Genomic DNA, 23,628 nt, shown 5'->3' on the forward strand with positions numbered 1-23,628 from the left:
TTGACGTGACATCCAGACTTTCTCAGAATGTTGACATTACGGTTAGGCTATGTAATGGGAAGATTATGGTTAAGCTGCGGGAAGGGGGGTAAGGCTAGGCTAGATGTTTGCATTAGAACTGTTCCACACGTGACTGCCAGGACCCAGATGCCGCCACTGTAGATGCTGCCGACGCTGGGGTATTACTAGACCACCAAGGACTGTCTGCCGACAATCTTTCATGTCAACGTTTTTATTATTATAAAAGTTAAGTTCATAAACTGTATATTTGGACAGTGACACAATTTTTGTTGTTTAGCTTTTTATCAGAACAAATTAAAGTTAAGGGGCTTATCGGGCCAATTCCCCGTTCTCCCAATGGGTCGGGGGAATTGGGGAAATCCTCGATTACGAACAAAAAATGACCAGGATCAGTGAGTCTGGGATTTTTAATATGCTGTTTTTTTGCCATTTCCCAGATGGGTCGTTGGTCATCGATGACCTCCAATCGTTGAATTAGGATAATGTAGAAACCAGGGCTGTAGATATATCGTCCACAATACAGTTATTTAAGGAATATGGTTCACATCCAAATTGGAGGAAGGGTTAAGGAATGACAGGTGATTAATATGTAGACCCCTCTTTTTCAAGGGACCAAAAGGAATTTGCCAGTTGTCTCTAAAGTTGTGTCATGGACAGGTGTAAGATATTCCTTTATTTCTTTATAAATTAAGCAGGTAAAAGTTCTGGATTGGTTCTAAGTCTGGCATGTGCATTTGAAAGCTGTTGCTGGGAACCTACAACGTGATCAAAGGAAATCTTAATGCAAGTAAAACAGACCAACCTTAGGCTGCAAAAACAAAATCCATTAGAGAGATAGTGACCACATCAACAGTTTGATACATTAAGAGAAAAACAGAACATACTGGTGAGCTCGGCAACACAAAAAGGCCTGAACATCCACCGGAGACAACAGTGTTGAATGATTCCAGGATCCTTTCCATGGTAAGGAGAAACCTCTTCACAACATCCAGCCAAGTGAAGAACACTCTCCAGGAGGTAGGGATATCATTATCCAAGTCTACCATAGAAGACTTCACAAGAACAAATACAGAAATTTCACCACAAGGTGCAAACTATACATATTTCTCAAGAATAGAAAGGTCAGATTAGACTTTGCCTAATACAAAATCTAAAAAAGCCAGCCCAGTTCTGCAACATCCTTCTTGGACAGATGAAATGAAGATCAATCTGATCCAGAATGATGGGAAGAATAAAATGATTGTCCAAAGCTTGGAATGGCTCATGATCCAAAGTTTATCACATCTATAAAACACGATGGAGGCAGTGTGATGGCATGGGCATGCATGGCTTCCAATGGCACAGGGTCACTAGTGTTCTTTGATGATGTGACAGAAGTAGCCGCATTCTGAAGTGTATAGGGTTATACCGCCTGCTCAGATTCAGCAAAGTTGATTAGATGGCATTTCACAGTACAGATGGATAGTGATCCAAAACATACTGCAAAGGCAACCCAGGAGTTTTTTAAGGGAAAAAAGTGGAATATTCTGCAATGGCAGAGTCAGTCACCTGATCTAAACGCAATCGAGCATGAATTTCACTTGCTGAAGACAATACTAAAGGCCAAAAAACCCATGAACAAACAACAACTGAAGACCTCTGCAGTAAAGGCCTGGCAAAGCATAACAAAGGAGGAAACCCAGCGTTTGGTGATATCTTTGGGTCCCAGGCATCAGACAGTCATTGGGGGAGGGAATTCAAATGTTAGAAAAGTTGGTTGGGTGTCTGGTTTTTCCTGTCTATTATGGGCCCTACACACTGGGCGATAAAACTGAAAGATATGAACGATCTCGTTCATTAATGAACAAGATACCGTCATATCTTTCAGTGTGGAGGCAGCAAAGATGAACAATGTGCGGCCCCGCGCTCGTTCATCGCTGCTGTCCCGTCGCTTGTGCATGCAGGCCAATATGGACGATCTCGTTCATATTTGCCTGCACTGCTATGGAGCCAGGTGACGGGGGGAGTGAAGAAACTTCACTGACCCCTCCCCCGCCACCGGGTCGCCCGTCGGCTGTATCTGCCGTCGGGCAGCTTGCAAGTGTGTAGGGCCCTTCTGATAGACTTTTCAAACAATTGATTATCCCCCATTGTCTGCAATAAACATTTTATTTATGATTGTGAATTTATTCAATTACGTTTGAGCCACTAGGGGACTGTGTATAAAAATGGTTGCTATTCCTAAATATTTCATACAATATTTTTGTTCAACCCCTTGAATTAAATCTGAAAGTCTGCACCTCAATTGCATCCCCAAAGTGCCCAAATATATATGGACCTAACTGTATTTCAGATTTTGGGGTGTTTTCTAGAGATTAGCAACTAATTCAGTGTAATTGTGTGGGGACTCCTCTGTTTACTTGCCCCCTAATATATACACGGTGAAAGGTATTCTTCAAGCGACATGCTAACTTGTTCTCTGCTTTAAAATAGCACTGCCTCACACTAAAAAATTTTACCCTCACAGACGTAATAGTTGGTGGAGACTTGCCGACTATTTATTTTTACATTTTCTGTAAAACGTGAGTGATGTACTGTCCCAGAGAACCCGATTTGATTTCTCAATTGCATTTATTTACAAGTAGAAGTAAATACAGCGTCATCAATCAATTCAAACATCAGCGGAACAGTGTTCCCCAATATATCACATAAAATGGTACAGTAATGGCTTAGCTTCCCCGAGCAATCCGTTGCTAATGGCGCCTCTATTCTGACATAGGATTAGCCATTTTCAGAAGAAAAAGTTCTGCAAAATACGTTTCATTTTTAAAAACTATCCCATTATGTAATTGTAAATCGCTTTTTATTTTGAAAAACCTTTTTTTTTTTTAGATGTGTTAACATGAAAAAGTTCTAATTAACCCTTATTAATTTTCACCTGTGTGCTGACCTGGGGTAGCCGTCCTGTGCCGACGTGATGGGGTCCCGCACCCCGGACCCACACCTAGTATTAGGGACCCCCAGTGACGGAGACGCTATGCCGATCGGCCTGGGGGTTTGCGCAACTAAGATCTCCGTATTATCTGATTATTATGTAGTATTATTTTTCACTCAGTGTGCATTAGGGATAACAAAATGTTTTTTCTTACACAGAATTACCCCTCCCTTTTAGCACCTGAGTGACATCACAATCTGATTGAGCAGCTTTCCAATAAATGTGCAACGTGAAAAAGTTGTTGGGCAGCAGTTTCTTTTTAATTTGTTTAGTGAATGCCGCAGTAGTGAGATGAGTGAAATGTTTCAGAATGTATAGCGTACGTACAGAATAGAGACGTGAAGAGGCAGACGGTCCCCTTGCTTGTTGTATTACACAGCGTTTACATGCTAGGGGTGCAAATCAATTTATGAGTGCATTTTGTCTTATCGATTTTATCACACCGCCACTCTTGGCTTAATTATGTCCCTGCTCTGTTGATAAAGCGCTTCTCTTATCTCAGTAACTTAAAAGACCATTATTATTGATGATTAAAAGGAAAGATTGGATTGACCTATTGAGAGTTGTTGTTTTTTTTTTTTTAGTCTAGGTTAATTAATTTGATGGGGGTTTTTTATTTTGTTTTATTTTTACCCTTGTCAGTTTAGAGACGTGTTGCAGTACAATATGGAACATTTTCAAGATCAACACTCGCCAGTTGCTAAATGTACTAGAGAGTTTGTAACATGACATTGTGATGGCCTGGGTGGGCACGAGTCATTTGTACCCGTATCATTTGTACCCGTTTTCTCTGCATTAGTAAAGCCCTGAAAAGGAAACCATAAAAAAGCAAATAAGTACAAAAAGTGAAGAAAGCACGGTAGATTATTCTTTGCAATGGAGGGGTAGTATGGATGGGATGCCTTCATAATCTCGGCGTTCTGGATACTGGCGGTCATGTGACCGACGCCAGAATCCCAACACCGATTGGAATCCAGGTGCTGGAACACCTACCGCCGACATCCCGAAGGTAAGCATTGGGGGTATGGGGGCGGGGGGGTTAGGGTTAGGCACGAGAACGGGTCATAGCTACCACCCCATGTAACTTAGCCGTAGCCGCCACCCCAGGCGGGTTAGGGTAGGGGGCCATCTTCTTTTGCAGTGACATTGCAGTGGTACTAATCGTATATGCAGTAACATATGCGGTTAGTACTGCAAAGCACAGCTCTTCTGATAAGAGCTCTCCTTTTGTGATTGGTTCCTGTTACTAGACTTCCGTGTGTCGGCCCCGGGAGTCCATCTGAGCTTGCGCAGAGTGACGCGGTAGCCATGGGGCATGCTGGGAGGGCTCTGATCGGATCCCTCTAACAGCACAGTGAGGAAAGAAGCCCATAGGCTTCTATAGGGTAACGCCAACAAAAGCGGGCGTTACGCTCCGCACCAAAGCCCCATGATGCAGGGCGTAGCGCAGATGGAAATGCGATCAAAACCCAGAAAACAGGGTTTTTATCACGTTTTTCTTTTAGTGCATCCCACCTATGGTCTTATTCAGGGACTGCCGTATAGCACGCCTCTGTCATCTTACTTCTCTGCTTGGTGCAAGCTGCTGTGATGGCTCCTCTCTAGTGAATGAAAAGCTAAAAAGCCAGGTGGTGTTGGGAGAGGAGACAGCCATTGAGGACAACAAGCCTGTTGCTCTGAGGTTCCCGGATTACCCTAAACCGCTTTTACAGATGTGTCCTCTTACATCCTTGCTGCAGTCACGCTAAAGAGCCCTTCAGTTTGCGCCATGCTATGACGGTACTTTGTAGCGCTGAGCGGCTTTTGCCATGAAAATTCGCCTTAGTCGCAATGTAATGCAGTAGGACGCACGCGCAGCATGCCTATATTCTGTGCGTAATGGCGGCTCTATCTGCATCCGAAATGAAACATTAGTGTTTTCCAGGAGATCACTGTAGCATAGCATATTGTATGCAAATACAGTCACACACATAGTATAGCCATGCCGCATATCAATTTAATTAGCAGGGGCTGCTTGTGCGACCTATTGCATCACATGGCAACTAACACGTATTTTCGTGGCAAAAGATGCAAAAAAAATTACCCTCGGCGCTTCCGAGTCACAGAGCACTCGCACGTTATGAGTAACGCGACTTGTAGCACATGGAGCAAAGTTGTACGAGGACACATCTGTGTATCTGTTTGTATAAAGGGAATTTGTAAGAGGCCAAAACCATTATAGTACCGAGCTATATCTGTCTCTATGTAACCAATGGGCGTTATGTTCAACAAGTCTCTAAACTGCAATACTTTATTAAAAAAATTATACGGGCTTATCATAGAAATAAACATTTTCATTGATAGACATTCAGGGGCAGATGTATTAAGCTTGGAGAAGGAATAAAGTAGTGATAAAGCAGTGATAAGTGCAACTTGGTAACGTACCAGCCAATCATCTCATAACTGCCAATTTACATATTGGAGCTGATTGGCTGGTGCATTATCACCGCTTTATCACTTCTTTATGCCTTCTGCAGGCTTAATACATCTGCCCCTCAGTGACAAAACTTGGGACAGTCTCTGGAAATGCAGGGGCATACTGGAGCACTACCAACTGGCAGATAGAGTGGAGAGAGGTAAAGTACCAGCCAATCAGCTCCTGTCATTTTTTTTTTAAACACAGCCTGTAGCATGGCAGTTAGGAGCGGGTTGGTACTTTATCTCTCTCCACTTTCTCTGACGTCCTAGTGGATGCTGGGACTCCGTAAGGACCATGGGGAATAGCGGCTCCGCAGGAGACAGGGCACAAGAATAAAAGCTTTAGGATCAGGTGGTGTGCACTGGCTCCTCCCCCTATGACCCTCCTCCAAGCCTCAGTTAGATTTTTGTGCCCGAACGAGAAGGGTGCAGGCTAGGTGGCTCTCCTAAAGAGCTGCTTAGAATAAAAGTTTAATTTAGGTTTTTTATTTTCAGTGAGTCCTGCTGGCAACAGGCTCACTGCATCGTGGGACTAAGGGGAGAAGAAGCGAACTCACCTGCGTGCAGAGTGGATTGGGCTTCTTAGGCTACTGGACATTAGCTCCAGAGGGACGATCACAGGTACAGCCTGGATGGGTCACTGGAGCCGCGCCGCCGTCCCCCTTACAGAGCCAGAAGAGACGAAGAGGTCCGGTGAAATCGGCGGCAGAAGACAATCCTGTCTTCAGACTAAGGTAGCGCACAGCACCGCAGCTGTGCGCCATTGCTCTTAGCACACTTCACACTCCGGTCACTGAGGGTGCAGGGCGCTTGGGGGGGAGCGCCCTGAGACGCAATATAAATGATAATACCTTAGGTGGCAAAAGAATACATCACATATAGCTCCTGGGCTATATGGATGTATTTTAACCCCTGCCATTTTTACACAAAAGAGCGGGAGATAAGGACGTCGTGAAGGGGCGGAGCCTATCTCCTCAGCACACAAGCGCCATTTTCCCTCACAGTTCCGCTGGAAGGACGGCTCCCTGACTCTCCCCTGCAGTCCTGCTTCAGAATCAGGGTAAAAAAGAGAAGGGGGGGCACTATTGGCAGCAAATGACAATATAAACAGCAGCTATAAGGGAATAACACTTATATAAGGTTATCCCTGTATATATATATATATATATAGCGCTGGGTGTGTGCTGGCAGACTCTCCCTCTGTCTCTCCAAAGGGCTCGTGGGGTCCTGTCCTCTATCAGAGCATTCCCGGTGTGTGTGCTGTGTGTCGGTACGTGTGTGTCGACATGTATGAGGAGGAAAATGATGTGGAGGCGGAGCAATTGCCTGCGTTAGTGATGTCACCCCCTAGGGAGTCGACACCTGACTGGATGATCGTGTTCAAACAATTAAGTGATAATGTCAACACTTTGCAAAAAACTGTTGACGACATGAGACAGCCGGCAAATCAATTAGTGCCTGTCCAGGCGTCTCAGACACCGTCAGGGGCCCTAAAACGCCCGTTACCTCAGTGGGTCGACACAGACCCAGACACAGATACTGAGTCTAGTGTCGACGGTGATGAGTCGAACGTAATGTCCAGTAGGGCCACACGTTACATGATCACGGCAATGAAGGAAGCATTGCACATTTCTGACACTACAAATACCACTAAGAAGGGTATTATGTGGGGGGTGAAAAAACTACCAATAGTTTTTCCTGAGTCAGATGAATTGAATGAGGTATGTGATAAAGCGTGGGTTTCTCCCGACAAAAAACTGCTAATTTCTAATAAATTATTAGCACTATATCCTTTCCCATCAGAGGTTAGGACACGTTGGGAAACACCCCCTAGGGTAGATAAGGCGCTCACACGTTTATCTAAACAAGTAGCGTTACCGTCTCCTGATACGGCCACCCTCAAAGAACCAGCTGATAGAAGGCTGGAAAATATCCTAAAAAGTATATACACACATACTGGTGTTATACTGCGACCAGCAATCGCTTCAGCCTGGATGTGCAGTGCTGGAGTCGCGTGGTCGGATTCCCTGACTGAAAATATTGATACCCTGGATAGGGACAATATATTGTTAACTATAGAGCATTTGAAGGATGCATTACTATATATGCGTGATGCACAGAGGGATATTTGCACCCTGGCATCAAGAGTAAGTGCTATGTCCATCTCTGCCAGAAGAACGTTATGGACGCGTCAGTGGTCAGGGGATGCGGATTCCAAACGACATATGGAAGTATTGCCGTATAAAGGGGAGGAGTTATTTGGGGCTGGTCTTTCGGACCTGGTGGCCACGGCAACGGCTGGAAAGTCCACCTTCTTACCCCAGGTCACTTCACATCAACAGAAAAAGACACCGTCTTTTCAAACTCAGTCCTTTCGTTCCCATAAATACAAGCGAGCAAAAGGCCATTCCTTTCTGCCCCGGGGCAGAGGAAGGGGAAAAAGACTGCACCATGCAGCCGCTTCCCAGGATCAGAAGCCTTCCCCTGCTTCTGCCAAGTCTTCAGCATGACGCTGGGGCTTTACAAGCAGACTCAGACTTGGTGGGGGCCCGTCTCAAGAATTTCAACGCGCAGTGTGCTCACTCGCAAGTGGATCCCTGGATTCTACAGGTAGTATCGCAGGGGTACAAACTGGAATTCGAGGCGTTTCCCCCTCGCCGGTTCCTGAAGTCTGCTCTGCCAAAGTCTCCCTCCGACAGGGAGGCAGTTCTGGAAGCCCATTCACAAGCTGTATTCCCAGCAGGTGATAATCAAGGTACCCCTCCTACAACAAGGAAAGGGGTATTATTCCACGCTGTTTGTGGTACCGAAGCCGGACGGCTCGGTGAGACCAATTTTAAATCTGAAATCCTTGAACACTTACATAAAAAGGTTCAAATTCAAGATGGAATCACTCAGAGCGGTGATAGCGAACCTGGAAGAAGGGGACTATATGGTGTCTCTGGACATCAAAGATGCTTATCTCCACGTCCCAATCTACCCTTCTCACCAAGGGTATCTCAGGTTTGTAGTACAAGACTGTCATTATCAGTTTCAGACGCTGCCGTTTGGGTTGTCCACGGCACCTCGGGTCTTTACCAAGGTAATGGCCGAAATGATGATTCTTCTTCGAAGAAAAGGCGTATTAATTATCCCTTACTTGGACGATCTCCTGATAAGGGCAAGATCCAGGGAACAGTTAGAAGTCGGAGTAGCACTATCTCAGATAGTGTTACGTCAGCACGGGTGGATCCTAAATATTCCAAAATCGCAGCTGATTCCAATGACACGTCTTCAGTTCCTAGGAATGATTCTGGACACAGTCTAGAAGAAGGTTTTTCTCCCGGAGGAGAAGGCCAAGGAGTTATCCGAGCTAGTCAGGAACCTCCTAAAACCAGCCCAGGTGTCAGTGCATCAGTGCACGAGGGTCCTGGGAAAAATGGTGGCTTCTTACGAAGCAATTCCATTCGGAAGATTCCATACAAGAACTTTTCAGTATGATCTACTGGACAAATGGTCCGGTTCGCATCTTCAGATGCAGCAGCGGATAACCCTGTCACCAAAGACAAGGGTGTCTCTCCTGTGGTGGTTGCAGAGTGCTCATCTTCTAGAGGGCCGCAGATTCGGCATTCAGGATTGGATCCTGGTGACCACGGATGCAAGCCTGAGAGGCTGGGGAGCAGTCACACAGGGAAAAAACTTCCAGGGCTTGTGGTCAAGCATGGAAACATCTCTTCATATAAACATTCTGGAACTACGGGCCATTTACAATGCCCTAAGTCAAGCGAAACCCCTGCTTCAGGGTCAGGCGGTATTGATCCAATCGGACAACATCACGTCAGTCGCCCACGTAAACAGACAGGGCGGCACGAGAAGCAGGAGGGCAATGGCAGAGGCTGCAAGGATTCTTCGCTGGGCGGAAAATCATGTGATAGCTCTGTCAGCAGTGTTCATTCCGGGAGTGGACAACTGGGAAGCAGACTTCCTCAGCAGACACGACCTTCACCCGGGAGAGTGGGGACTTCACCCAGAAGTCTTCCACCTGATTGTAAACCGTTGGGAAAAACCAAAGGTGGACATGATGGCGTCACGTCTAAACAAAAAACTAGACAGATATTGCGCCAGGTCAAGGGACCCTCAGGCAATAGCGGTGGACGCTCTGGTGACACCGTGGGTGTACCAGTCAGTGTATGTGTTCCCTCCTCTGCCTCTCATACCAAAAGTACTGAGAATCATAAGAAGGAGAGGAGTAAGAACGATACTCGTGGTTCCGGATTGGCCAAGAAGGACTTGGTACCCGGAACTTCAGGAGATGCTCACGGAAGACCCGTGGCCTCTACCTCTAAGAAAGGACCTGCTCCAGCAGGGGCCTTGTCTGTTCCAAGACTTACCGCGGCTGCGTTTGACGGCATGGCGGTTGAACGCCGGATCCTGAAGGAAAAAGGCATTCCAGATGAAGTCATCCCTACCCCTGGTCAAAGCCAGGAAGGATGTAACCGCAAAACATTATCACCGCATTTGGCGAAAATATGTTGCGTGGTGTGAGGCCAAGAAGGCCCCTACAGAGGAATTTCAACTGGGTCGTTTCCTCCAAACAGGACTGTCTATGGGCCTAAAATTAGGGTCCATTAAGGTTCAAATTTCGGCCCTGTCGATTTTCTTCCAGAAAGAACTGGCTTCAGTACCTGAAGTTCAGACATTTGTAAAAGGGGTACTGCATATACAACCTCCTTTTGTGCCTCTAGTGGCACCTTGGGATCTCAATGTTGTTTTGAGGTTCCTTAAGTCACATTGGTTTGAACCACTCACCACTGTGGACTTAAAATATCTCACATGGAAGGTGACGATGCTGTTAGCCCTGGCTTCAGCCAGGCGTGTGTCAGAATTGGCGGCTTTATCATATAAAAGCCCTTACTTAATTTTTCATTTTGACAGGGCAGAATTGAGGACTCGTCCTCAATTTCTCCCTAAGGTGGTTTCTGCTTTTCACATGAACCAACCTATTGTGGTGCCTGCGGCTACTAGGGACTTGGAGGACTCCAAGTTACTTGATGTTGTCAGGGCCCTGAAAATATATGTTTCCAGGACGGCTGGAGTCAGAAAGTCTGACTCGCTGTTTATCCTGTATGCACCCAACAAGCTGGGTGCTCCTGCTTCTAAGCAGACTATTGCTCGTTGGATTTGTAGTACAATTCAGCTTGCACATTCTGTGGCAGGCCTGCCACAGCCAAAATCTGTAAAAGCCCATTCCACAAGGAAAGTGGGCTCATCTTGGGCGGCTGCCCGAGGGGTCTCGGCTTTACAACTTTGCCGAGCAGCTACTTGGTCAGGGGCAAACACGTTTGCTAAATTCTACAAATTTGATACCCTGGCTGAGGAGGACCTGGAGTTCTCTCATTCGGTGCTGCAGAGTCATCCGCACTCTCCCGCCCGTTTGGGAGCTTTGGTATAATCCCCATGGTCCTTACGGAGTCCCAGCATCCCCTAGGACGTCAGAGAAAATAAGATTTTACTTACCGATAAATCTATTTCTCGTAGTCCGTAGTGGATGCTGGGCGCCCATCCCAAGTGCGGATTGTCTGCAATACTTGTACATAGTTATTGTTAACTAAATCGGGTTATTGTTGTTGTGAGCCATCTTTTCAGAGGCTCCTTCGTTGTTATCATACTGTTAACTGGGTTCAGATCACGAGTTGTACGGTGTGATTGGTGTGGCTGGTATGAGTCTTACCCGGGATTCAATATCCTTCCTTATTATGTACGCTTGTCCGGGCACAGTATCCTAACTGAGGCTTGGAGGAGGGTCATAGGGGGAGGAGCCAGTGCACACCACCTGATCCTAAAGCTTTTATTCTTGTGCCCTGTCTCCTGCGGAGCCGCTATTCCCCATGGTCCTTACGGAGTCCCAGCATCCACTATGGACTACGAGAAATAGATTTATCGGTAAGTAAAATCTTATTTTATCTCTCTTCTCTATTTCCATGGCTTAGTAAATAGAACCCCACCACCACACATACACACACACACACACACACAGTTATCGCCAGCTACTCCTCTTGTGATGTTAGTATGAAATAGTCATTTGCGTGAAGCAGAGGATCTGCTTTCTCCTTTCAGGTAGATCAGAATAAAGCGCTCTCTTCTCTTATCGCCCCCTCTCCCCCGTTAGAGTGAATGTAATTGATTAGTTTGCCGTTTAGAATGACAAAGCTGTTCATTTTCCTCTTCATTTTTCTGCGCTCATCAAGAATGTTTGATATGTGTATTGTTAGAAAATAGCGGATAAATGCCGTGTCAGACTTGTCCTAATAAGTAATTTCTCTATCCCCGGCTACCCCGGCAATTGATGACTTTCTGTTCTCAAACCCACGGAAAAAGTGACAGAAGCCTATGGGAGTCAAAAACATTAAGTTTCTTTTGTTATCCTAGGATAGAAATAGAGACCGCTCCTGATATTCTGTCTCTCTCCTGCACAGTGACTTCCTGCAGCTGGTTTAATGGCGATGTTATATTAGAGATGTTATTCAAAATCACTTTTAATCAAGAGCAATAAACTGAGACTGCGTTACCAACACACACACGGCGGGGAAAAACCCTGTATTATTAATTGCTGACAATTTGCACTTTATCTTGGCAAAATCTATATTAGGGGACAAGTGAAGATGCAACTAGATATTACTGTACTGTACATACCCACTGCCATTTAAACAATAAAAAGGTTTTTTGTGTTTTTTACCAAGATTTAAGTTTATTTTATAAATTGTCCCCTAACTGCAGTGAATGTCGGCGGTAGCGAGGTTTTGCACATTACAGGAATAATGCAGATTTAAATCACAGATTACCGTATAATAGGATATTGAGTGAGAGTGCAGACTTGTAACAGCCGAGAACACTTAAAGGTACATGAAGCCTTTTTTCATGTTCAGTGTGTATAGAAAGAAGTGTGTTCTAATGCTTCTGTGTCAGAGCTGTAATGGCTGATTTCAGATTTTAAAAAAGTAATAACAATTTAATATAAAATATAAAGGTTTTAGAGTGCCCATGTCTCCTGCAGAGCCTGTCTATACCCCATGGTCCTTACGGAGTCCCCAGCATCCTCTAGGACGTAAGAGAAAATTTAATATCAAGTCACAAATGCATACATAGGGCATTAAAAAGCAGGAATTCATGTACAATAATAGAAAGGTATATATTACCTTGGATATTTCAGTCAGGTTGTATATAAATGAATTGATAAAGGAATCCGTTCCAAAGTAGCCCCGGTTGGATATAGAGTCCAATGCAGCAAAAAAGCTGCAGGCTTTGTTGCTGCATTGGAAAAAATTGCTGCAGGCTACGCAGCGAAACGCGTCAGCTGTGATTGATTGGGTCAGGGTGTCTCATCTACTTGGATCCGAACCAGCCCCTGATATTTACCAACTTACCAGAAGGGTCTTAGAGAGGGTTCCGGCACATTTCAGCCTGCGTATTGCATGAGGAACCCACCGTTAAAACGGGACAATTGCAGCTGCTCTTTCCACTAATAGTGCATTGGACACTGCATCACCTAACGGACTCTCCCTACTTCTAAAGGTGGGTACACACTAATAGATATATCTGCAGATCAATTGATCTGCAGATATATCTATGGACGGATCGGGCAGTGTGTTGTGCATACACACTGCCCGATCCGTCGGGGATTGACGTCATGAACTGGGCGGGCGTGTGTACACGCCCGCCCAGTTCAGTTGTCAATCACCGCTGGCCGCCGCAGCATGTGTACAGGTGGTCAGCCGACCGCCCCGTACACACACAGCGACGCGCCAATATATCTGTACATATATTGGCCGTCGGCTGTGCTGCACGGCCGACGCGATACGTCTGTGAACGACGGAGTTCACAGACGTATCGGCCGTACACACTGGCCAACGGTCCCGCGATATATCGGCCGTTCAAGAGAACGGACGATATGTCGGCCAGTGTGTACGGGCCTTAAGAGACTCTTGCTGCATTGGACTCTATAGCCAACCGGGGCCACTTTGGAACGGATTCCTTTATCAATTCATTTATGTACAACCTGACCCAAATATCCAGGGTAATATATACCTTTTTATTATTGTACATGAATTCATGCGTTTTAATGCCCTATGTATGCATTTGTGACTTCATATTAAATTTTCTCTTACGTCCTAGAGGATGCTGGGGACTCCGTAAGGACCATGGGGTATAGACAGGCTCCGCAGGAGACATGGGCACTCAAAGACTTTAGATGGGTGTGAACTGGCTCCTCCCTCTATGCCCCTTCTCCAGACCTCAGTTAGATCCTGTGCACAGAGGAGACTGGATGCACTACAGGGGAGCTCTTCTGAGTTTCTCTGAAAATACTTTTGGTAGGTTTTTTATTTTCAGGGTGCACTGTTGGCAACAGGCTCCCTGCTTCGTGGGACTGAGGGGAGAGAAGCAGACCCACTTTCCTGGACTGATGGGCTCTGCTTCTTAGGCTACTGGACACCATTAGCTCCAGAGGGTCGGAACACAGGTGTCGTCCTTGCTGTTCGTCCCAGAGCCACGCCGCCGTCCTCCTCACAGAGCCGGAAGATTGAAGCAGGGTAAGTATAGGAAGCAAGAAGACTTCAAAGGCGGCAGAAGACTTCAGATCTTCATGAGGTACCGCACATCGGTCGCGCTGCGCGCCACTGCTCCCGCAACACACACAGGCACAGCAAGGGAGCAGGGCGCAGGGGGGGCGCCCTGGGCAGCAAATTTTTACCTCACATAAGACTGGCACACGTATATAGATACTGCGGAGGCAGTATATAATAAATCCCCTGCCAGTATAATAAAAATAGCGGGACCGAAGCCCGCCGTTGAGGGGGCGGAGCTTGATCTTCCAGCACTAATCAGCGCCATTTTCTCCACAGCATGCTGCTGAGAAGCTGCTCCCGGACTCTCCCCTGCTGAACAAGTAACGGGGCAAAAACTAGGGAGGGGGGGGCACATTTATTTGGTGCTAATTCTATATATAAAGCGCTGTACAGGCTGAAAGAACACCAGCTACGGCTAGTTCCCAGGAACAAAAATCCTCCCCGGCCTCTACAAAATCCACCGCATGACGCTGGGGCTCCGCTGCTGGAGTCCGCACCAGTGGGGGCACGTCTTTGACTCTTCAGCCAAGTCTGGGTTCAGTCGGATTTGGATCCTTGGGTGGTCGAAATTGTATCCCAAGGCTACAAGCTGGAGTTCGAAGATGTGCCTCCACACCGATTTTTCAAATCGGCCTTGCCAGCTTCTCCCCCAGAGAGGGAAATAGTTTCAGCTGCCATACAAAAGCTGTGTCAACAGCAAGTGATTATCAGGGTTCCCCTAGTGCAACAGGGGAAAGGGTTTTATTCAACCCTATTTGTAGTCCCGAAGCCGGATGGCTCGGTCAGACCAATTCTGAATCTAAAATCCCTAAACCTATATTTGAAGAGGTTCAAATTCAAGATGGAATCTCTCCGGGCAGTGATCTCCAGCCTTGAAGGGGGGGATTTTATGGTGTCACTAGACATAAAGGATGCATACCTTCATGTCCCCATATATCCTCCTCATCAGGCGTACCTGAGATTCGCTGTACAGGATTGTCATTACCAGTTTCAGACGTTGCCGTTTGGGCTTTCCACGGCCCCGAGAATTTTCACCAAGGTAATGGCGGAAATGATGGTGCTCCTGCGCAAGCAAGGGTTCACAATTATCCCATACTTGGACGATGATCTGATAAAGGCAAGATCAAGAGATCAGTTACTAAACAGCGTGTATCTCTCCCTGAGAGTACTACAACAACACAGCTGGATTCTAAATCTACCAAAGTCGCAGTTGGTTCCGACAACTCGGCTGTCATTTCTGGGCATGATTCTGGGCACGGAAAAAATAAGAGGGTTTTTCTCCCAATGGGAAAAGCCCAGGAACTCCAGAACATGGTCAAGGACCTGCTGAAACCAAAAAGTGTCAGTTCATCAATGCATTCGAGTATTGGGAAAGATGGTGGCGGCCTACGAGGCCATTCCGTTCGGCAGGTTCCATGCGAGAACTTTTCAGTGGGACCTTCTGGACAAGTGGTCAGGGTCCCATCTACAGATGCATTGGAGGATAAGCCTGTCCCCCAGGGCCAGGGTCTCTCTCATGTGGTGGCTCCAGAGTGCTCACCTTCTAGAGGGTCGCAGGTTCGGCATTCAAGATTGGGTTCTTGTGACCACGGACGCGAGCCTCCGAGGATGGGGAGCAGTCACACAAGGGAAAAATTTTCAGGGAATATGGTCAAGCCAGGAGGCTTGTCTACACATCAATGTGCTGGTATTAAGGGCCATATACAACGGCCTGCAACAGGCGGAGAATCTTCTTCGCAACCTACCCGTTCTGATCCAGTCAGACAACGTCACAGCCATGGCGCATGTAAACCGCCAGGGTGGGACAAGGAGCAGAGCAGCAATGGCAGAAACCACCAGGATTCTTCGCTGGGCGGAAAATCATGTAAGCGCTCTGTCAGCGGTCTTCATTCCGGGAGTAGACAACTGGGAGGCAGACTTCCTCAGCAGGCACGATCTCCATCCAGGAGAGTGGGAACTTCATCAAGAGGTCTTTGCAGAGGTAACAAGTCGTTGGGGACTTCCTCAAATAGACATGATGGTGTCACGCCTCAACAGAAAGCTTCGGACGTATTGTTCCAGGTCAAGGGACCCTCAGGCAGTGGCGGTGGACGCCCTGGTGACACCGTGGGTGTTTCAGTCGGTCTATGTGTTCCCTCCGCTCCCACTTATCTCAAAAATATTGAGAATCATAAGACGAACAAGAGTGCAGACAATACTCATTGTCCCAGATTGGCCTCGAAGGGCCTGGTATTCAGATCTTCAGGAAATGATCACAGAAGATCCGTGGCCTCTTCCTCCCAGGGAGGACCTGTTGCAACAGGGGCCCTGTGTGTTCCAAGACTTACCGCGGTTACGTTTGACGGCATGGCGGTTGAACACCAAATCCTAGCTAGGAAAGGTATTCCGGGGCAAGTCATCCCTACACTAATCAAAGCTAGGAGGGAGGTAACGGCGAAGCACTATCACCGTATCTGGAGGAAATATGTATCTTGGTGTGAAGCAAAGAATGCTCCTACGGAAGATTTTCAGCTGGGTCGTTTTCTCCATTTTCTACAGACAGGAGTGGATATGGGCCTAAAGTTAGGCTCCATTAAGGTGCAGATTTCGGCCTTATCAATATTCTTTCAGAAGGAATTGGCTTCTCTCCCAGAAGTCCAGACTTTTGTAAAGGGAGTGCTGCACATCCAACCTCCTTTTGTGCCCCCAGTGGCACCGTGGGACCTTAACGTGGTGTTACAGTTCCTTAAATCACATTGGTTTGAACCTCTTCAAACAGTTGAATTAAAATTTCTCACTTGGAAAGTGGTCATGTTGTTGGCCTTGGCATCTGCGAGGCGGGTGTCCGAATTGGCGGCTTTGTCTCACAAGAGCCCCTATCTGATTTTCCATGTGGATCGAGCAGAGTTGAGGACTCGTCCTCAATTTCTGCCTAAAGTGGTTTCGTCGTTTCATATGAACCAACCTATTGTGGTGCCTGTGGCTACGGGTGACGTGGAGGATTCCAAGTCCCTTGATGTAGTCAGGGCCTTAAAAATTTATGTAGCCAGGACGGCTCGGGTTAGGAAAACAGAGGCACTGTTTGTCCTGTATGCAGCCAACAAGGTTGGCGCTCCTGCTTCTAAGCAGACTATTGCTCGCTGGATCTGTAACACGATTCAGCAGGCTCATTCTACGGCTGGATTGCCGTTACCAAATTCAGTAAAGGCCCTTTCCACTAGGAAGGTGGGCTCTTCTTGGGCAGCTGCTCGAGGTGTCTCGGAATTACAGCTTTGCCGAGCAGCTACTTGGTCGGGTTCAAACACTTTTGCAATATTCTACAAGTCTGATACCCTGGCTGATGAGGACCTCATGTTTGCTCAATCGGTGCTGCAGAGTCATCCGCACTCTCCCGCGCGGTCTGGAGCTTTGGTATAAACCCCAAGGTCCTTACGGAGTCCCCAGCATCCTCTAGAACGTAAGAGAAAATAAGATTTTAAACCTACCGGTAAATCTTTTTCTCCTAGTCCGTAGAGGATACTGGGCGCCCGTCCCAGTGTGGACAAATTCTGCAAGGCTTGTATATAGTTGTCGCTTTCATAAGGGTTATGTTACAGTTGAGATCAGTCTCTGGCTGATGCTGTTTTGTTCATACTGTTAACTGGTTTAGTATATACCATGTTGTATGGTGTGGGCTGGTATGTATCTCGCCCTTAGATTAACAAAAATCCTTTCCTCGTACTGTCCGTCTCCTCTGGGCACAGTTCTATAACTGAGGTCTGGAGGAGGGGCATAGAGGGAGGAGCCAGTTCACACCCATCTAAAGTCTTATAGTGCCCATGTCTCCTGCGGAGCCCGTCTATACCCCATGGTGCTTACGGAGTCCCCAGCATCCTCTACGGACTAGGAGAAAAAGATTTACCGTTAGGTTTAAAATCATATTATTACTTTTTTTTTATCTCAAATCAGCCATTCTTGTGTAAATTTGTACTGCCTACATTTTACTTTTTCTTGAATTTTCTGAGGGTTTGACTTCCCTTTATCTTTGGCTGCAGCTTCGCAAAGGACCTCATTCAACCCAACGCCCGAATATACCTTGGGATAACCTTCTTTTCTGTGTCAGAGCTGTGCTTCTGGAAATGTATTGGTTCTATTTGCAGAATTTACTTTGCACTTGACTGCTATTGTGTTACTCCTTACCTGTTCCACAATACAGTGTGGTAGCTTGCATCAGGGTATAGTAGATGGACACTTCCAAACACACAGCAGCCAGGAAAACAGCAGACTATTCCATTATTTTTGTGCAGTCTAGCCGTGGTAAGCAAAACAAAAATAAATCCTAGCTCGTCTGGGCACTTAATAAACGTAATAAATTCCCTCTCTTAGGGTGATAGGACCTAATGACTCTACCACAAAAACTGCTCAGTAATTACAGTCAGTAAATCACAGTGTCTTACAACAGGCCTTCTCCTGTTTCCCCAGGTAGTGAGACCCTAAGACAAGCCCTGACACAGGGCTTGGCTTAGGGTCTTGTATCAGTCTTGTACAGGTGCAGGCACTAATTAGCTTTGTCTCAGGCTTAATGCCTAAAGACCCGAAATGGGCCTCGTGGATGGAGCCCTCCCTTTTCTCTTACATCCACACTTTCGGGACCCATTATCCAGCCCAATCATATATCAAGTCAGTTTAGCAGAACAGACATTCCCTGAGGGTTTAGCGTTGGACGTTTTTTTTTTTGTTTTTGTTTTGTTTTGTTTTTTTTTGGGGGGGGGGGGGGGGGGGGGGTTGACGAAAATGCTGTGTGAATAGGATGCACAATCATACTCTGCTGATTAAAATGTTATGTGGCATGCCTATATTCTTTGTGCGGCTGTATCTGCATACAAAATGCTACATTAGTGTTGTCTAGGAAAAGATTGTAGCACAGCATTTCGTATGCAGCTGCGGTCGCACACAGAATATAGGTATGCTGCATACCATTTTAATCAGCACAAGCTGCTTGTACTATTTTTGCTTCTTTTTAAAGTGAGAATATGGTGAGCAGGACGCCACTAATGTTTACATATGCTAATGAGAAGGGGTGATGAAGCGTGATTGGTAGAAGGTCCATTAAACCCCGGTCTCAGCGTAACTTGAGCCACACCCACTGACAAAGTCCTATGATGAAACGCGTTAGTGCGGGGCAGGGTGACGTGATACGAGTGTGATCCCGGCTTCTCCCGTGACTCCCCGGCGGTTGCAGCGTGGTCCCGGCGTGCTGCGGCTTTCGGCAGCGGCTCCAGAGAGCAGTGTCTGACAGCAGCCTGCAGTGTTGGTTGTGTACCCGGAGGTAACGGTGGCGAGTGAGGAGGTTGCCAGTGATATACAATTTAAGCCAAATGATAGCTAGCCCACAGAGCAATATACACAGGGTATGAGGCTCTCCGTTTCTAACTATTGTATTTCAATGATTGTCCTAAATTAAATACTTGTATGCACTATGGCGCACCCCCTATCTATTTATTGTTAACAGTTTCTACAAGTCCTGTGGGATTCCAGGGAAAGAGACAAGAGCGGCAGATTTTTTGACATTGGTGCAGGACCCCTTAACTATTATGGAGTTACCAGTGAGCTTAATATTGGATCTCACAACAGAACAAAATCAAGCGCCTGTTTTAGATATTGTATTATGTATATGTATGTGTGTGTATGTATGTGTGTGTGTATATATATATATATATATATATATATATATTAAAAAATTTCGACTTTATTATGTTCAATAATCAGCAGAGCAAGGGTAGGAGAGTGTGCTTTCCCGCTCTAACCACTGTTCCAGGACGCCCTCTGGCTGATCAGCAGAGCCATGGGAGGAGAGTAAACTACAGTGGTTAAAGAAAATGGGGTAGAAAAGGGGTGTTTGGTATGTAAAGAACCACTGGGAGTGTGAGCTTTGGGTTCGATAAATTTATTTTACATTTATTTTTATATATACAAAATTTGGGGTCATATACAGTATGAGGATGTCACCACTTCAGTGTGTCACGCATGGGGATGCCACTCTTCAGTGTGTCACGCATGAGGTTCTCGCTAGTCAGTGTGTCACGCATGAGGTTCTCGCTCGTCAGTGTGTCACGCATGAGGTTCTCGCTCGTCAGTGTGTCACGCATGAGGTTCTCGCTCGTCAGTGTGTCACGCATGAGGTTCTCGCTCGTCAGTGTGTCACGCATGAGGTTCTCGCTCGTCAGTGTGTCACGCATGAGGTTCTCGCTTGTCGGTGTGTCACGCATGAGGTTCTCGCTCGTCAGTGTGTCACGCATGAGGTTCTCGCTCGTCAGTGTGTCACGCATGAGGTTCTCGCTCGTCAGTGTGTCACGCATGAGGTTCTCGCTCGTCAGTGTGTCACGCATGAGGTTCTCGCTCGTCAGTGTGTCACGCATGAGGTTCTCGCTCGTCAGTGTCACGCATGAGGTTCTCGCTCGTCAGTGTGTCACGCATGAGGTTCTCGCTCGTCAGTGTGTCACGCATGAGGTTCTCGCTCGTCAGTGTGTCACGCATGAGGTTCTCACTCGTCAGTGTGTCACGCATGAGGTTCTCACTCGTCAGTGTGTCACGCATGAGGTTCTCACTCGTCAGTGTGTCACGCATGAAGTTCTCCCTCGTCAGTGTGTCACGCATGAGTTCGTCAGTGTGTCACGCATGAGGTTCTGACTCGTCAGTGTGTCACGCATGAGGTTCTCACTCGTCAGTGTGTCACGCATGAGGTTCTCACTCTTCAGTGTGCCAAGCATGAGGTTCTCACTCGTCAGTGTGTCACGCATGAGGTTCTCACTAGTCAGTGTCACGCATGAGGTTCTCACTCGTCAGTGTGTCACGCATGAGGTTCTCACTCGTCAGTGTGTCACGCATGAGGTTCTCACTCGTCAGTGTGTCACGCATGAGGTTCTCACTCGTCAGTGTGTCACGCATGAGGTTCTCACTCGTCAGTGTGTCACGCATGAGGTTCTCACTCGTCAGTGTGTCACGCATGAGGTTCTCACTCAGTGTGTCACGCATGAGGTTCTCACTCGTCAGTGTGTCACGCATGAGGTTCTCACTCGTCAGTGTGTCACGCATGAGGTTCTCACTCGTCAGTGTGTCACGCATGAGGTTCTCACTCGTCAGTGTGTCACGCATGAGTTCGTCAGTGTGTCACGCATGAGTTCGTCAGTGTGTCACGCATGAGGTTCTCACTCTTCAGTGTGTCACGCATGAGGTTTTCACTCGTCAGCGTGTCACGCACGAGGTTCTCACTCAGCGTGTCACGCATGAGGTTCTCACTCGTCAGTGTGTCACGCATGAGGTTCTCACTCGTCAGCGTGTCACGCATGAGGTTCTCACTTGACAGTGTGTCACGCATGAGTTCGTCAGTGTGTCACGCATGAGGTTCTCACTCGTCAGTGTGTCACGCATGAGGTTCTCACTCGTCAGTGTGTCACGCATTAGGTTCTCACTCTTCAGTGTGTCACGCATTAGGTTCTCACTTTTCAGTGTGTCACGCATGAGGTTCTCACTCTTCAGTGTGTCACGCATGAGGTTTTCACTCGTCAGCGTGTCACGCATGAGGTTCTCACTCAACAGTGTGTCTCGCATGAGTTCGTCAGCGTGTCACGCATGAGGTTCTCACTCTGTGTGTCACGCATGAGGTTCTCACTCTGTGTCACGCATGAGGTTCTCACTCTTCAGCGTGTCACGCATGAGGTTCTCACTCGTCAGTGTGTCACGCATGAGTTCGTCAGTGTGTCACGCATGAGGTTCTCACTCGTCAGTGTGTCACGCATGAGGTTCTCACTCGTCAGTGTGTCACGCATTAGGTTCTCACTCTTCAGTGTGTCACGCATTAGGTTCTCACTCTTCAGTGTGTCACGCATGAGGTTCTCACTCTTCAGTGTGTCACGCATGAGGTTTTCACTCGTCAGCGTGTCACGCATGAGGTTCTCACTCAACAGTGTGTCTCGCATGAGTTCGTCAGCGTGTCACGCATGAGGTTCTCACTCTGTGTGTCACGCATGAGGTTCTCACTCTGTGTCACGCATGAGGTTCTCACTCTTCAGCGTGTCACGCATGAGGTTCTCACTCGTCAGTGTGTCACGCATGAGTTCGTCAGTGTGTCACGCATGAGGTTCTCACTCTTCAGTGTGTCACGCATGAGGTTTTCACTCGTCAGCGTGTCACGCATGAGGTTCTCACTCGTCAGCGTGTCACGCATGAGGTTCTCACTCGTCAGCGTGTCACGCATGAGGTTCTCACTCGTCAGTGTGTCACGCATGAGGTTCTCACTCGTCAGCGTGTCACGCATGAGGTTCTCACTCGACAGTGTGTCACGCATGAGTTCGTCAGTGTGTCACGCATGAGGTTCTCACTCGTCAGTGTGTCACGCATGAGGTTCTCACTCGTCAGTGTGTCACGCATGAGGTTCTCACTCGTCCGTGTGTCACGCATGAGGTTCTCACTCTTCAGCGTGTCACGCATGAGGTTCTCACTCTTCAGCGTGTCACGCATGAGGTTCTCACTCGTCAGTGTGTCACGCATGAGTTCGTCAGTGTGTCACGCATGAGGTTCTCACTCGTCAGCGTGTCACGCATGAGGTTCTCACTCGTCAGCGTGTCACGCATGAGGTTCTCACTCGTCAGCGTGTCACGCATGAGGTTCTCACTCGTCAGTGTGTCACGCATGAGGTTCTCACTCGTCAGCGTGTCACGCATGAGGTTCTCACTCGACAGTGTGTCACGCATGAGTTCGTCAGTGTGTCACGCATGAGGTTCTCACTCGTCAGTGTGTCACGCATGAGGTTCTCACTCGTCAGTGTGTCACGCATGAGGTTCTCACTCGTCCGTGTGTCACGCATGAGGTTCTCACTCGTCCGTGTGTCACGCATGAGGTTCTCACTCTTCAGCGTGTCACGCATGAGGTTCTCACTCTTCAGCGTGTCACGCATGAGGTTCTCACTCGTCAGTGTGTCACGCATGAGTTCGTCAGTGTGTCACGCATGAGGTTCTCACTCGTCAGCGTGTCACGCATGAGGTTCTCACTCATCAGCGTGTCACGCATGAGGTTCTCACTCGTCAGTTTGTCACGCATGAGTTCGTCAGTGTGTCACGCATGAGGTTCTCACTCTTCGGTGTGTCACGCATGAGGTTCTCACTCTTCGGTGTGTCACGCATGAGGTTCTCGCTCGTCGGTGTGCCAAGCATGAGGTTCTCGCTCGTCAGTGTGTCACGCATGAGGTTCTCACTCGTCAGTGTGTCACGCATGAGGTTCTCGCTCGTCAGTGTGTCACGCATGAGGTTCTCGCTCGTCAGCGTGTCACGCATGAGGTTCTCGCTCGTCAGCGTGTCACGCATGAGGTTCTCGCTCGTCAGCGTGTCACGCATGAGGTTCTCACTCGTCAGCGTGTCACGCATGAGGTTCTCACTCGTCAGCGTGTCACGCATGAGGTTCTCACTCGTCAGCGTGTCATGGCAGAAGAAAGTTTCAGAACCACTGAAACAGAGAGACTACCAGCTCTACTGCCTGGGGAAATCACTGCCCCTTTTATAGAGAGAGCAGTCATAACAGATATAACCATATAACATTATACATTTGGCTGGTGCAGCA

The 23,628-nt window shown here is 47.4% G+C and overlaps 1 protein-coding gene across 6 annotated transcripts in view; it reads left to right on the plus strand.

Annotated features, from left to right (window-relative positions):
- Positions 1–23,628, plus strand: part of PHF14 (PHD finger protein 14) — a 469,633-nt gene that overhangs the window by 266,172 nt on the left and 179,833 nt on the right. The gene's annotated exons all lie outside the window — the stretch shown is intronic.

Source organism: Pseudophryne corroboree, chromosome 5 (assembly GCF_028390025.1).
Source record: "Pseudophryne corroboree isolate aPseCor3 chromosome 5, aPseCor3.hap2, whole genome shotgun sequence".
NCBI classification, from domain to species: domain Eukaryota; kingdom Metazoa; phylum Chordata; class Amphibia; order Anura; family Myobatrachidae; genus Pseudophryne; species Pseudophryne corroboree.